The following is a 14,287-nucleotide window of genomic DNA, read 5'->3' on the forward strand; positions in this document are numbered from 1 at the left end:
ATTGTTTTTATACCCTACACCACCATAGTGGGGAGGGTATAATGCGTTTGTGCAGATGTTTGTAACGCCCAAAAATATTAGTCTAACACCCACCTTAAAGTATACCGATAGACTTAGAATCACTTTCTGACTCGATTTAACGATGTCCGTCCGTCCGTCTGGTCGGCTGGCTGGCTGTCCATGTAAACCTTGTGCGCAGAGTACAAGTCGCAATTTTTAAGATATTTCGATGAAATTTGGTACATATTATTTTTTCGGCCCAAGGACCAAGCGTATTGAAACTGGTTGAAATCGGTCCACTATTTCACCTAGCCCCCATACAAATGTCCTCCCGAAATTGGACTTTATCCGTCATAAATGTTTAATTTATACACGTATCTCCACAAATTCCGCTCCAAATAAGTTTTATATACACAAAATTCATGTCACCAAATTTTGTTACGATCGGTCCATAATTAGTCATAGCTCCCATATAGACCCGCTTCCGAAAATCACTTTAACGTGCATAAATCGCTTAAAAATTTTGGTACACACACAAAATTCAACATACTTAACTTTAATATAGACATAAATCACACGACCTAATTTCATGGTGATCGGTACATAATTGGTCATAGCCCCCATATAACCCCACTTCCGAAAATCACTCAAAAATATAATTTATTGAAATTTTAAAAGAAAAATGTTTTTGCTCTTTTACTTAGTGTAGGGTATTATATGGTCGGGCTTGACCGACCATACTTTCTTACTTGTTTCTATTGCTGCTGCTCTTTTCCTAAACTTGTCAACATCATCATCGTACTACGATGTACTAGTATTTGCACAGCCTACTACATACTACAATAAACCTCTAATTAAAAAAATGTCAAACAACAAACAAAGCGGTGACTTTACAATAATAACAAAAATAAAAGCAGCAAAAACCAACAACTAGATTCTAGTTGTTGGTTTTTGCTGCTAGAAGAACTACAGCTAACTAACTAACTAACTAACTACAACAACAGCAATAAAATTATATGAAAAATAAAGAGAAAAAAATTTGCTGCATAAACAAAAAAAACATCATATAACAACAACAACAATTATGTCATAAAAAAAAACTTTCAATATCGTCAAGAAAACAAACAGGTTGTTGTTGTAGTTGTTGTTTTATTTTTCATATTAAAGTACCAAGAAAAGAACAAGAAATATACAAGAGTCGAAAAAAACAACAACAACAAAACAAAATGACAAAGTCATTGAGAAAGACTGAAGTATGTAGTTGGAGATGTAGCTAACACTGCTAGGTAAATATGTATGTTTGTGCACTTTTGTATATACATAAATATGTATGTATGTATGTATGTATGTAAGTGTGTCTAAAGTTAAATAAATTATGTACAAGTTTTCCTGTTTATGCTGCTACTTCATATTTTTCTGACATGCAAAGACCACAATGACTACATAATTAAATTGTTGTAATAAAAGTTTTTTTTTTTTGTTTGCGTCTCCTTTGCTTACACCTCTGCTGCTGCTGTTCTGCTACAAGTACTTGTACTCCTTGAACTAAAACAACAACTACCAAGAGCAGTGTCCACCATGATTAAAAATAAACTCAAGTGTAGAGAAGAGAAATTTGTAAAGATCCTACTTACTTACTTACTGTTTTGTTAATTCTTTAAAAATAAAGCTGAGTAGAGAAATTCTGTTAAGAAAATAAATTTACTAAGATTTTCATTAGTGATTTTTATAGGTATTTTCGAATCCAAAACCATATTTACTACTTTATATTGAGCAGCTCTTAAATGAGTATAAAATTATATTGTTTGTGTTTATTTTCTCATTGAATTTGTTTTACTGCTGTTTGTTTATTTGTTTTTTTGGTGGCTATTAGTTGGGGGGTCAATTTATATGACTGATTTTTTGATAACCTATATTTTGTTGTTGTTGATTTTGTTTTTGGGTTGAAATGCAGCAAGACAAAACAAATAAATAAAATGAGCAAGTTTTGTTTACAAAATAAAACAAAATGATTTTCGTAATGAAATTTGTCGTATTATTTTTCAGCTAAAAGTTATTACAAAAAAATTATACAATTGGGGGATTCACACGGTCTACTATTTGGTCATATTGTCCTAATATATTATGATAGTTTAATAAAATTTTTGTTGTGTTTCAAACAAAAAAGTTATAAACTAATAAGACTTTTGAACTATGTTTATTGGTTTGTCATAAAAGAACACTTTTTTTGTTTGCAGCACAACAAAAATTTGTTTAAATTAAAAAAATATTTTACGACATTATGACAATACGACATAATAGCAGACCGTTTGAATCCCTCAAATATATGAAACCAAAGATATGTAAAACAGCAATGAATTTTGAACAGTTTACTATATTTTACTATATATAAATCGAGAAATTCAATATTAATTATGAATTTTTCAAACACTCAATATTTGCAATGGCTTTTTCAAACAATCAATATTGTTACGATATTGTACTTGAATTCAAATATAACGAATTTATCGGCTGACTTAAAAGTAGCATAATGCTTTCAAATAGCAGTGCTGTAATAGCAAACTGTAACATATCTGTGGGCATTATTAACATTGAATAAAAGCTTTCAGTTGACCATTGATCGTAAGTATGGCAACGCTGTTTGCTGCGACCGTATATTCGAATTCGAATATTCAGTTAAAGAACATTGTTGAAAGTACACCACGGATGGGGTATATATTAGAAAGCCAGTGTTGCCAGGAGCTGGCGAAAAAAGAAGCTATATTGGCTTCAAAAAAAGGCCAGAAAAAGCTAAACCGCTTTAGAAAAAAAGCCAAAAAAAGCAAAAAAAAGCTAAAATATTATAAATTAAGAATTTTGGTTTATATTTATTTTTAAATAAAAAATTAGAATATATGTTCATAAAATTCATCTGCTTTACTTAAAGGAAGTACTAAAAAGTTAAATACTAGACTAACCATGTCAGAAAATGGACATTGTTGGTTCTCTATTTGTTCATTTGTAGTTTAATATATTCTGCCCCTGAGCCTTAAGCTTCGTAATTTTATTAGCACTTTAATTTTTCACTATCAATATATTTTTTTTGGTTTTTATTATCAACGGGAAAAAAATTGATTTTGCGTAGAGTTTTCATATGGTAATCTTTGTCGCAATTGCTCAATTAGTTTAATTTGTCGTATTATTTTTGTCATAATCTTCACTAATTAAAACGTTCTTTATTTTATCTCTCATTCATCAAACTAGTATGAAAAATGTGTCAAAAACATTAAACAATTTTCAATTGGCGACGATAATGGATCAAATTCCTTGAATTTTAAATCAGAAAACAGCAAATGATTTATTTACTTTTTGTACTTTGTGCAATACTGGTTTTAAAAAAAGATGGTACGCCAAATTATAATCAGTGTATTAATTACTTAAAAGTTTGGCTTTTTAGAATTGCTGGTTTGACAAAATTAAAACAAAATGGGTTTTAACTCGAAGCATAGATCCCCAAGACGTTTAACGGCTATTGATCGCCATCGAGTATCACAAGCCTTCAAGAGTTTGTGGGGCTCTTGTCCATTATATAATGATGAATATAATGTGTAATAACAATTTTGTCTTGAAAGAGAATTTGCTAGACATTTAAGCTTTCAGATATAAAATACTCTATTTCATTTTGAACCACTTGATATTGGCAATTGTTATTTGTTCTTTTAATACTGCACAATTCTTGAGTATGTTGAAAAGCTAAATGAAAATCAGTAATGAATTAATATGAAAATGGTTCACAAATATAAATTTTGCCTTTTTATTTACTCTTTAGTCTCGAAATTTTTAGCCTTTTTTAATTTCAAAAAATGCTATTTTGAAATTAAGAAAAGGCTAGAAAAAAGCCACGAAGCTAAAACCAAAATTTCGAGGCTAAAGAGTAAATAAAAAGTCTAAATTTAGCCTCAAAAAGGCTAAACTGGCAACACTGTAGAAAGCTCTAGAATATACGAGTTTTGACAGTTAAAGAGCAATCTAGAGTGCAGATGGTGCTGTTATAAATAGTGGCAGAGGTTGCAGTCGTGAGTGAGTTTATCAGAGACGCTATTCGAATAAACATCAACTGAATGCCTTAAAATGTGCTGTATTTTTCAAGTGAATTCGTGTACATTATAAAGTGTGTCTGTATTTCTGCGAATTTATAAACGTGTATAAAAAAACATTGAGTGACTATTTAATTCTGTTATTGTACTGTTTCTGTTTTTTATAAATAAAGAGTTGTTAGAATTTTCAAACTTTTATTTGCAGTCAAAAGTATCCGGTTTATTTAAAGGAAATAAACCAACGTTTTGAAAAGGTTAAAACGTAACAATATACATATATGAACATTTTTTTGAATATTCCATATTTGTATAGACTTGTTGAAAATTCCTATATTTATAAAGGATTTTTCAGACATGCAATATTTAGTGTGATTTTTTTTGAATATTAAATAGTTAGAAGCAGGTTTTCGAAATTTCATTATTTATAATGAATTTTTCAAAAAATTAACATTTATAATAAATTTTTGAAAATTCAATATTTATAGAAAATTTTCCAAAAATTCAATATTTTTACAGATTTTTTTGAAAATTCAGTATTTTTGGAGAATTATCTGAAAATTCAATATTTATAGATAATATTTCGAAAATTCAATATTTATAGATAATATTTCGAAAATTCAATACTTTTAAAAATTGTTTTGACAATTCAATATTTATAGAGAATTTTTCGAAAATTCAATATTTATAGAGAATTTTTCGAAAATTAAAATTTTTCAAAAATTCAATATTTATAATGAATTTTCGAAAATTCAATATTTATACAAGATTTTTCGAACTTTCTGTATTTTTGTAGAATTTTCCGAAAATTCTATATTTTTTTTACAAAATTTGATTTTTTCGAAAATTCAATATTTATACAAGATTTTTCGAACTTTCAGTATTTATATAGAATTTTTCGAATATTCAATATTTTTAGAGAATTTTTCGAACTTTCACTTTCTTTCTAAATTTATAGTAAATTTTTCAAAATTTCAATATTTAAAATGAAATCAATGATTCAAAATTTTTAGAATTTTTTCGGAAATTCAATATTCGAACTTTCAGTAATTTTGTAGAATTTTCCAAAAATTCTATAGTTTACAAAATTTGATTTTTTCGAAAATTTATATTTATAGAAAATTTTTCGAACTTTCAATATTTATATAGAATTTTTCGAATATTCAATATTTTTAGAGAATTCTTTGAACTTTCACTTTTATATTGAATTTTTCAAACATTTTAAATTTATAGTGAATTTTTCAAAACTTCAATATTTATAATGAAATCAATATGTAAATGATTCGATATTTTTAGAGAATTTTTTCGAAAATTCAATATTTATAGAAAATATTTCGAAAATTCCATAGAAATGTTCGGACATTAATTTTTTATTTAATTTAATATTTATAGAAAATTTTCGAACTCAATATTTATATAAAATTTTTCGAATATTCAATATTTTTAGAGAATTTTTCAAACTTTCACTTTTATAGTGAATTTTTCAAACTTTCTAAATTTATAGTGAATTTTTCAAAACTTCAATATTTATAATGAAATCAATATGTAAATGATTCAATATTTTTAGAGAATTTTTTCGAAAATTCAATATTCATAGAGAATATTTTGAAAATTCCATAGAAATGTTTGGACATTAATTTTTTATTTAATTTAATATTTATAGAAACTTTTTCGAACTTCAAATTTTTATACAGAATTTTTCGAATATTCAATATTTTTAGAGAATTTTTCGAACTTTCACTTTTATAGTGAATTTTTCAAACTTTCTAAATTTATAGTGAATTTTTCAAAACTTCAATATTTATAATGAAATCAATATGTAAATGATTCAATATTTTTAGAGAATTTTTTCGAAAATTCAATATTCATAGAGAATATTTTGAAAATTCCATAGAAATGTTTGGACATTAATTTTTTATTTAATTTAATATTTATAGAAAATTTTTCGAACTTTCAATTTTTATACAGAATTTTTCGAATATTCAATATTTTTAGAGAATTTTTCGAACTTTCACTTTTATAGTGAATTTTTCAAACTTTCTAAATTTATAGTGAATTTTTCAAAACTTCAATATTTATAATGAAATCAATCAATATTTATATTGAAAATTCAATAGAAATTTTTGGACATTCAATATTTAAAATTCAGGATTTTTTAAATTTTTAGCTTTTATTTTGAATCATTTGTATCATATAAATTTATTCAAACTATTGGCCATTGTTAGCTATGACCTTTTTCTATCCTATTTTGTGACTAAGAACGAATCAAGCAAATTTCGGATGCTCTACTCCAAAATGAAGCGTATCCCAGAGAGAGCGTTCTGCATCGATCGAAACAAATAGTAGTCGGACGGGGCAAGGTCCCAACCATTTCAATTTTCTTTCACTATTTCAAAGTAAATTTTGCGCATAAAATTGACTAATTACAGTTACTATTTATATTAAATTGTTTGCATATATTGGATTTCATGCAAATGAGAAAATAATTTAACAGGTTTGAAATCCAAATAAAATTTTAGCCAATTTCTAACTAAAGCCGGAAATTTCAAATAAACTAGATTACTTGCAAGTACTCTGCCTTAATACATATTTAAATTAAATCAATAAACGCCAGTTTGTTGCTTTCCTGTTTAAGCAGACCTGCAGCTGACATGTCATTTATGACATCTACAATTGGCAGAGAGATGCTTAACATTAAAACTAATTTATTACAGACGTTGTAACTTTAGTTCCATATAATAATTATCATCTTTATAAGCATGACGAAATTTTATATTTATAAGTAAAATAAATGTGAACAATATTTCCATTTATTTATGAAGACGGAAAGATAAACAAGAGCAAAATCATGAAAATATCCCTATAAAGCTTTCAATTTATATATTGATTGAATCCCAAGCATACATATTGTACTTTTCACAAGCAACCATATACTGTGGCATGCTACACGCTTTGCTCATGCATAATAGAAATGTATATGCATGAAAATATACATATATGTACATGACTATGTGCATACAATAATATGATATGCATTGATTACAGTTCATATATACAAAAAAAAAAATTGTATGTTGATTTAACCCAAATAATTTTTGAGCCATATAAAAACATTAAATAAAACCTATAAACAACTCAGAAATATACAAACAATATAAAATACAAGAGCATAACTATGGAAAAACTGAGTAAGAGAGAAAATAGTTTGTATAAAACTAAAATTGAAATAAAAACAATATATAAATGCATCCGAAAAAACAACAATATTCTTGATCATACACATATAAATGCTATGGAGAACTCAACCAAATCAACAAATAATAATAATAATAAAACCAAAAATATTCAATATATGAAATAATAGCAACAGAAAATCAATACAAAACTATCATAAAAAGCATAAGGCACACATGTGCTTTTTCTGATGTTACTTTTCCATGAAATTGATATACGGATGTAATAATAAGAAATTTACTATAAATAGTAAATAATATGAGAATAATATTAATAATATAAACAGTAAATGAACGAGAATTTACAAATAGAAAATAATTGAGAAATTTACTATAAATAGCAGTTAATCGAGCAATTAATATATATAGCAGATAATCAAGAAATTTACTATCCAAAAGCAGATACTTCAGTTCTTTACGATAAATAGCAGAGACACAAGAAATTTATTATAAATAGCAGATACTAAATACCACATTATCGTGAAATTTACTATAAGTAGTAATTTATGGAAAAACAAAAATACGATTAATCGATAATTTTACTACTAATAGCATGTTTTCGTGAAATTTACTATAAATAGCAATTTTTCTAGAAATGTTTTATAAATAATAAATTATCCAAAAATTTACTACAAATATAATATATTTGAAAAATTGACTATAAATACTATAAATAGCAGATACTCAAGAAATTCTCCAAAAATCTATATATATAAAAGAGTAACGTTACTGACTGACTGATTCATCATCGCACAGCCCAAACGGCTGAAGCTAGAATCACGAAATTTTAACTGTGGGTTTCTCCCCAAAACGATCAGATAAGAAGGGATTTTTGGAAATTCGAACGTTTAGGGGGTAAAAAAGGGTAAAAATGGCTAAATTCGGTAACCTTATATCTTCAAAACTAATAAAGACACAATAAAACTTAAAATAGCATGTTACTCCATTTAAAAAATAAGCTGACAGGTGTTTCGTACTTTTTGGAAATTCGAAACTTTTAGGGGAAAAAACGGGTAAAAACTGTATTTTGGTACTTTTTTTGCACCCTATGTATCTTTTAAACCAATAAACATAGAAACAAATTTTAAATCGTATTCTTTAACTAACAAAAAATAAAAAATATAAGTTTGGTACTTTTTGGAAATTCGAACCCTTAAGGGATAAAAATTGTGTTTATTTTTGGTACTTTTTCATAAAATATGTTTTTCTATAATTTGACATAGACATTCGAATATTTTACTATGAGCTCCCACCACGATACAGAAAATTATTTTAATAATATTTTACCACCGCAATGGGGATAAAAAAGTACAAAAAAGGGGATAAAATCGGGAAAATACATTTTATTGCAAATTATTAAGCCGATGTTGATAATTTTTTTAACATTGGTTCCTGGATTCATACAGAAATTAACTAACAGGTTGTTATTTGGAACTCGAGTACATTGGTGTATTTTAGGCCAAATCCGGGTAAACAGTTTGGTACATTTTTTAAAACATATTTATTATTGGGCACATTAACACAGATTTTAATCGATTGAGACATCTCTGTAGCATAAACAACTTTTGCAAAATGAAATATTTTTAAATTTCAAACTTGAGGGGTGTTCAAGGAGGAAAAGGGAAATTGGTACTTTTCTCCTAGTGGTACCTCTTTAATATTTTAAATTATTTCACTTATCGACATTAAAGTTAGCTGATATGTATCTGAGTGAAGTTAGTGTTAGAAATAAGGGATTATATTTAGGTACCAAAATGTGAGAACTGAACTATAGGTACTTTTTCATTCTTCTAATGGTACTTTTGGAATTTTCTATTACAATGGACTTAGAAACATGAAATTAAGCATATATGGTCCTAAGTGAGTGAGAATTCTAGGGTAAGACTCTTTGTGTACTTTTTCTTTATTCGAATGGTACTTTTTGTAATTTCTTCACCAATTTACCTAAAACCATGAAATTAAGCTTATACGGGAGTGAGTGGGAAACCACAAGTGGGGGCTTTTTGGTACTTTTTATATATTCTAATGGTACTTTTTGAATTTTCTGTAATAATGGACATAGAAATATGAAATTAGGCGTCTATGGTCCCAAGTGAGTGAAAATTCAAGGCCATACTTCTTGGTACTTTTTCTTTGTTCTCATATGTACTTTTGTGAATTTACTATAATAATGGACCTAGCGTTTCCAAAAAACCAAAGAATTTCAAAACCGCGGTTTCCTTTTTTTTTTTTGGGTTTTGTGATAATTTTTAAATATTAATTGTTATAGACACAAAATTAGTTGATAATATAGGAAAGCCTATACAAATTTAAAATTCAAACTTGACGGGTTATCGTTTAGTGTATGCGAATTCAAAAGTGATAATCAATAGGTACAATTTATTTATTGCAATGGTACTTTTTGAATATTTTATAATAATAAACCTAAAAATTTAAAATTAGACACACATGATTCTGAATGAATTTGAATTCACAAAAGGTGACTTTAGTGGAAACTTTCTTTTGCATTTTCTATAATAATGGACCTAGAAATATGAAATTAGATATTTACAATTAGATTCACAAAGGGAGACTTAATAGTACTATTTCATTCTTCTAATTGGGGTGGCGAAGCGCACCTGGTCAGCTAGTTTACTATAAATAGCAAATACTCTAGGAATTTGCAAAAAAAAAAAAAAAAAAGATTCTTGACAAATTTAATATAAATAGTAAATTTTAGAGAAATTTTCTGTAAATAGCAACATTCTAGCAGATACTGGAAGAATTGTCTATCTATAGCATCATTATCGAGAAATTTGCTGTAAATAGGAAATTCTCGAGAATTTTATTATGAATAATTGTTATAAAATTTACTAGATACTCGAGAAATTCAATGTAAATAGGATTTACTCCAGAAATTTACTACAACAGATTCGAGAAAATTTAATATAAATATATAGCAAAATGCTCCACAAATTTACTATAAATAGTTAATTATAGACAAAATTAGTATAAATTGTTTATTGTCTAAAAATTATTATAAATAGTAAATAATCGAAAATTTACTATAAATAGCAAAAAAATATTGCTGTATTATTTAAATTTTTTATCTTTTTTTTTCACACATTTCTACAATGTAAATTTATTCAAAGTATTAGTAATTGTTATCTATGATATATCGGATACTCTGTTCCAAAGTGAAGCATATTTCAGAGAGAGAGACTTCTGCATCGAAAGAAACATATAGTAGCCGGACGGTGCATGGTCTGGACTATAAGGTGGGTACTGTAAAACTTCCCAACCACATCTATCTAAATGGTTTTTAAGAGTTATTGCAACATGTGGCCTATCGTTGTCATGATAGAATATTACGGTTGCAAACGAATCAGTTGCATTCGGTACAGGTTCCCTGTGGTGGTCTGACCAGATTTCAGGAGATCATAATAGATACAACTCTTTTGCTCCCACCAAATACTGAGAATTACCTTAGCGCCATGAATATTTGGCTTTGGAAACGATTCGGCTGGTTGGCCGGTCTTCATATGCGATCTCTTACGTTTCGGGTTATCGGAATGGATTCACTTCTCATAGCAAGTAATGAATCGGTGAAAAATGATTTTCTTTTATAACATTCAAGCAGCATTTCAGATATAAGTACAAAATCGTATTTCAAGGTCTCTCGGCTTGAATTAATATGGTACCGAATTTCCATGCTTTTGGATAAATCCTGCTGCTTGCAAAAGTTTTAAAATTGCTGATTGAGCAGCTCACAATGATCTTGGAAGATCTAGTTGAGGTTAATAGCATTATTCAAGGAGTAATGCCTCTAATTCTTGGTCTTCAAACTTTTTTGGTTGGTCTGGGCAATATCTGTGTTCCGTGTCACAATCAGCACTTGTAAACCACACATTAGCCATAAGGTTTGGTAAACAATCGGTGTGCTTTTTTTCAAATTAAAGAAGTAAAGCAAAACTTCCCGCATATGACGCTTTGGTGGTATAAAATTCTATATTTTCGAAGCAAAAACAAAACTTTGTTGATACACTATAATGTTCAATAACTAAGTGAGAATAAATGACAGATATGTAGTACATATTATGTACCCTTCAAAATTACATATAAGCTATTAAAAACAAGTAAGAAAATATGGTCGGTCAAGCCCGACCATATAATACCCTACACTAAGTAAAAGAGCAAAAAAAATTTTCTTTTAAAATTTCAATAATTTATATTTTTGAGTGATTTTTGGAAGTGGGCCTTATATGGGAGCTATGACCAATTATGGACCGATCACCATGAAATTAGGTCGTGTGATTTATGTCTGTATTAAAGTTAACTATGTTGAATTTTGTGTGTATACCAATATTTTTAAGCGATTTATGCACCTTAAAGTGATTTTCGGAAGCTGGTCTATATGGGAGCTATGACTAATTATGGACCGATCGTAACAAAATTTGGTGACATGAATTTTGTATATATAAAACTTATTTGGAGCGGAATTTGTGGAGATACATTTATAAATTAAACATTTATGACCGATATAGACCAATTTCGAGGGGATATTTGTATGGGGGCTAGGTGAAATAATGGACCGCTTTCAGCCAATTTCAATAGGCTTGGTCCTTGAGCCAAAAAGATAATATGTACCAAATTTCATCGAAATATATTCAAAATTGCGACCTGTACTCTGCGCACATGGTTTACATGGACAGCCAGCCGATCAGACGGACGGACGGACGGACATCGTTTAATCGACTCAGAAAGTGATTCTAAGTCGATCGGTAAACTTTAAGGTGGGTGTTAGACTAATATTTTTGGGCGTTACAAACATCTGCACAAACGCATAATACCCTCACCACTATGGTGGTGTAGGGTATAACAAGAATCGCGTTCACCATATACTCCACCTATTTTAAATCATACAGCATCGAAAGATTTTTTATAAATATTGAGTGTTCGAAAAATTCTCTATAAATATTGAATTGTTGGAAAATTTTCTATAAATATTGAAAGTTCGAAAAATTCTCTAAAAATTTTGAATTTTCAATAAATTCTCTATAAATATTAAATTAAAAAAAAAAAATATATATTGTATGTTTGAAAAATTTTCTTTAAATAGAAAGTTCGAAAAATTCTCTACAAATATAAAATTTTCAAAAAATTATCGTGAATATTGAAATTTTGAAAAATTATCTATAAATATTGAATGTTCGAAAAATTTTCTAAAAAAGTGTAATTTTCGAAAAATTCTCTTAAATAATTAAGTTTGAAAAATTCACTATAAAATTAAATTTTCGAAAATTTAATTTTTGGGAAATTTTCTATAAATATTGAAAGTTCGAAAAATTCTCTATAAATATTGAATTTTCGAAAATTCTTTATACATATCGAATGTTTTAAAAATTCACTATAGATTTAGTAAATTTGTAAAATTATTGAGTTTTCGAAAAATTATCTATAAATATTGAATTTTTGGAAAATTTGCTATAAATATTGAAAGTTCAAAAAAATTTCCTAAAAATTTTGAATATTCTAAATATTCTCTATGAATATTGAATTTTTGGAAAATTTTCTATAAATATTGAAAGTTCGAAAAATTCTCTACAATACAAAATTTTCATAAAATTATCATAAATATTGAAAGTTCGAAAAATTCTCTAAAAAATTTTAATTTTCGAAAAATTCACTATAAAATTAAATTTTGGAAAAAAATGAAAGTTCGAAAATTTTTTTTATAAATATTGAATTTTCGATAATTCTTTATACATCACTATAGATTTAGAAAATTTGTAAAACTATTAAATTTTCGAACAATTTTCTAAACATATTGAATTTTTTGAAAAAAAAAAAATCTCTAAAAATTTTGATTTTTCGAAAACTTCTCTATGAATATTTAAAGTTCGAAAAATTATCTATAAATATTAAATTTTAGAAAAATTATCTATAAATATAGAATTTTTGGAAAATTTTCTATCAAAATTGAAAGATCGCAAAAAATTCTCTACAAATATAAAATTTTCAAAAAATTATCATAAATATTGAATTTTTGTAAAATTCGAAAAATTCTCGAAAAAAATTTAATTTTCGAAAAATTCACTATAAATATTAAATTTTTGAAAAATTATCTATACATATTGAATTTTTGTAAAATTTTCTAAAAATATAGAAAGTTCGAAAATTTCTCTGAAAATTTTGAATTTTCGAAAAATTCTCTATGAATATTTAAAGTTCGAAAAATTATATATCAATATTAAACTTTCGAAAAATTTTCTATGCATATTGAATTTTTGGGAAATTTTCTATAAATATTGAAAGTTCGAAAAATTCTCTATAAATATTGAATTTTCAAAAAATTCTGTAATATATTGAATTTTCGAAAAATTATCTATATTATTAAACTTTCGAAAAATTCTTTAAAAATATTGAAATTTCGAAAAATTTTCTATAAATATTGAATTTTCGAAAATGCATTGTAAATATTGAATTTTTGTAAAAATTCCTATAAATAAGGAATTTTCGAAAACCAGCCTTAACTATTTAATATTCAAAATTCCCTATATAAATTGAATATAAAATTGAATAAAGAATTTTCCAAAAATTGTATATAAATATGAAATATTCGAAAAATGTTCATAAATTGAGTGTTTGAAAAATTCATTATTAATATTAAATTTTCCCATATTTGCTTCAAAGAAATGTACTCTTTATTATATGGCTACTTATTTTGTCCTTTTTTTATCCAAAATCATTATTACTTCCTTTGGCCTTCATAACATCCTCCTCCCCCCCAGCCTAATAAAACTTTAGATTTAATTCATTCTAAATTCCATTTCATTGTTAGCTAATTTTATTTATTTTGTTAATATTGTACCTTTTTGTTGCATTTGTAGCTGTGTTGTTCCTTTTAATTTCTGTCTGTCTAATCCATGAGGTATAATAAATGTAATAAAATGTTAATTAAAAAGTTTTTTTTCTAAATTTTTATTTTCCATTTAAACTGTT

The 14,287-nt window shown here is 26.5% G+C and overlaps 1 protein-coding gene across 1 annotated transcript in view; it reads right to left on the reverse strand.

The window, feature by feature from the left end:
- Nucleotides 1-14,287, reverse strand: part of LOC135956096 (uncharacterized) — a 231,103-nt gene that overhangs the window by 188,033 nt on the left and 28,783 nt on the right. The window lies entirely within an intron of this gene.

The sequence above is a fragment of the Calliphora vicina genome, chromosome 3, assembly GCF_958450345.1.
Source record: "Calliphora vicina chromosome 3, idCalVici1.1, whole genome shotgun sequence".
Classification (NCBI taxonomy): Eukaryota; Metazoa; Arthropoda; class Insecta; order Diptera; family Calliphoridae; genus Calliphora; species Calliphora vicina.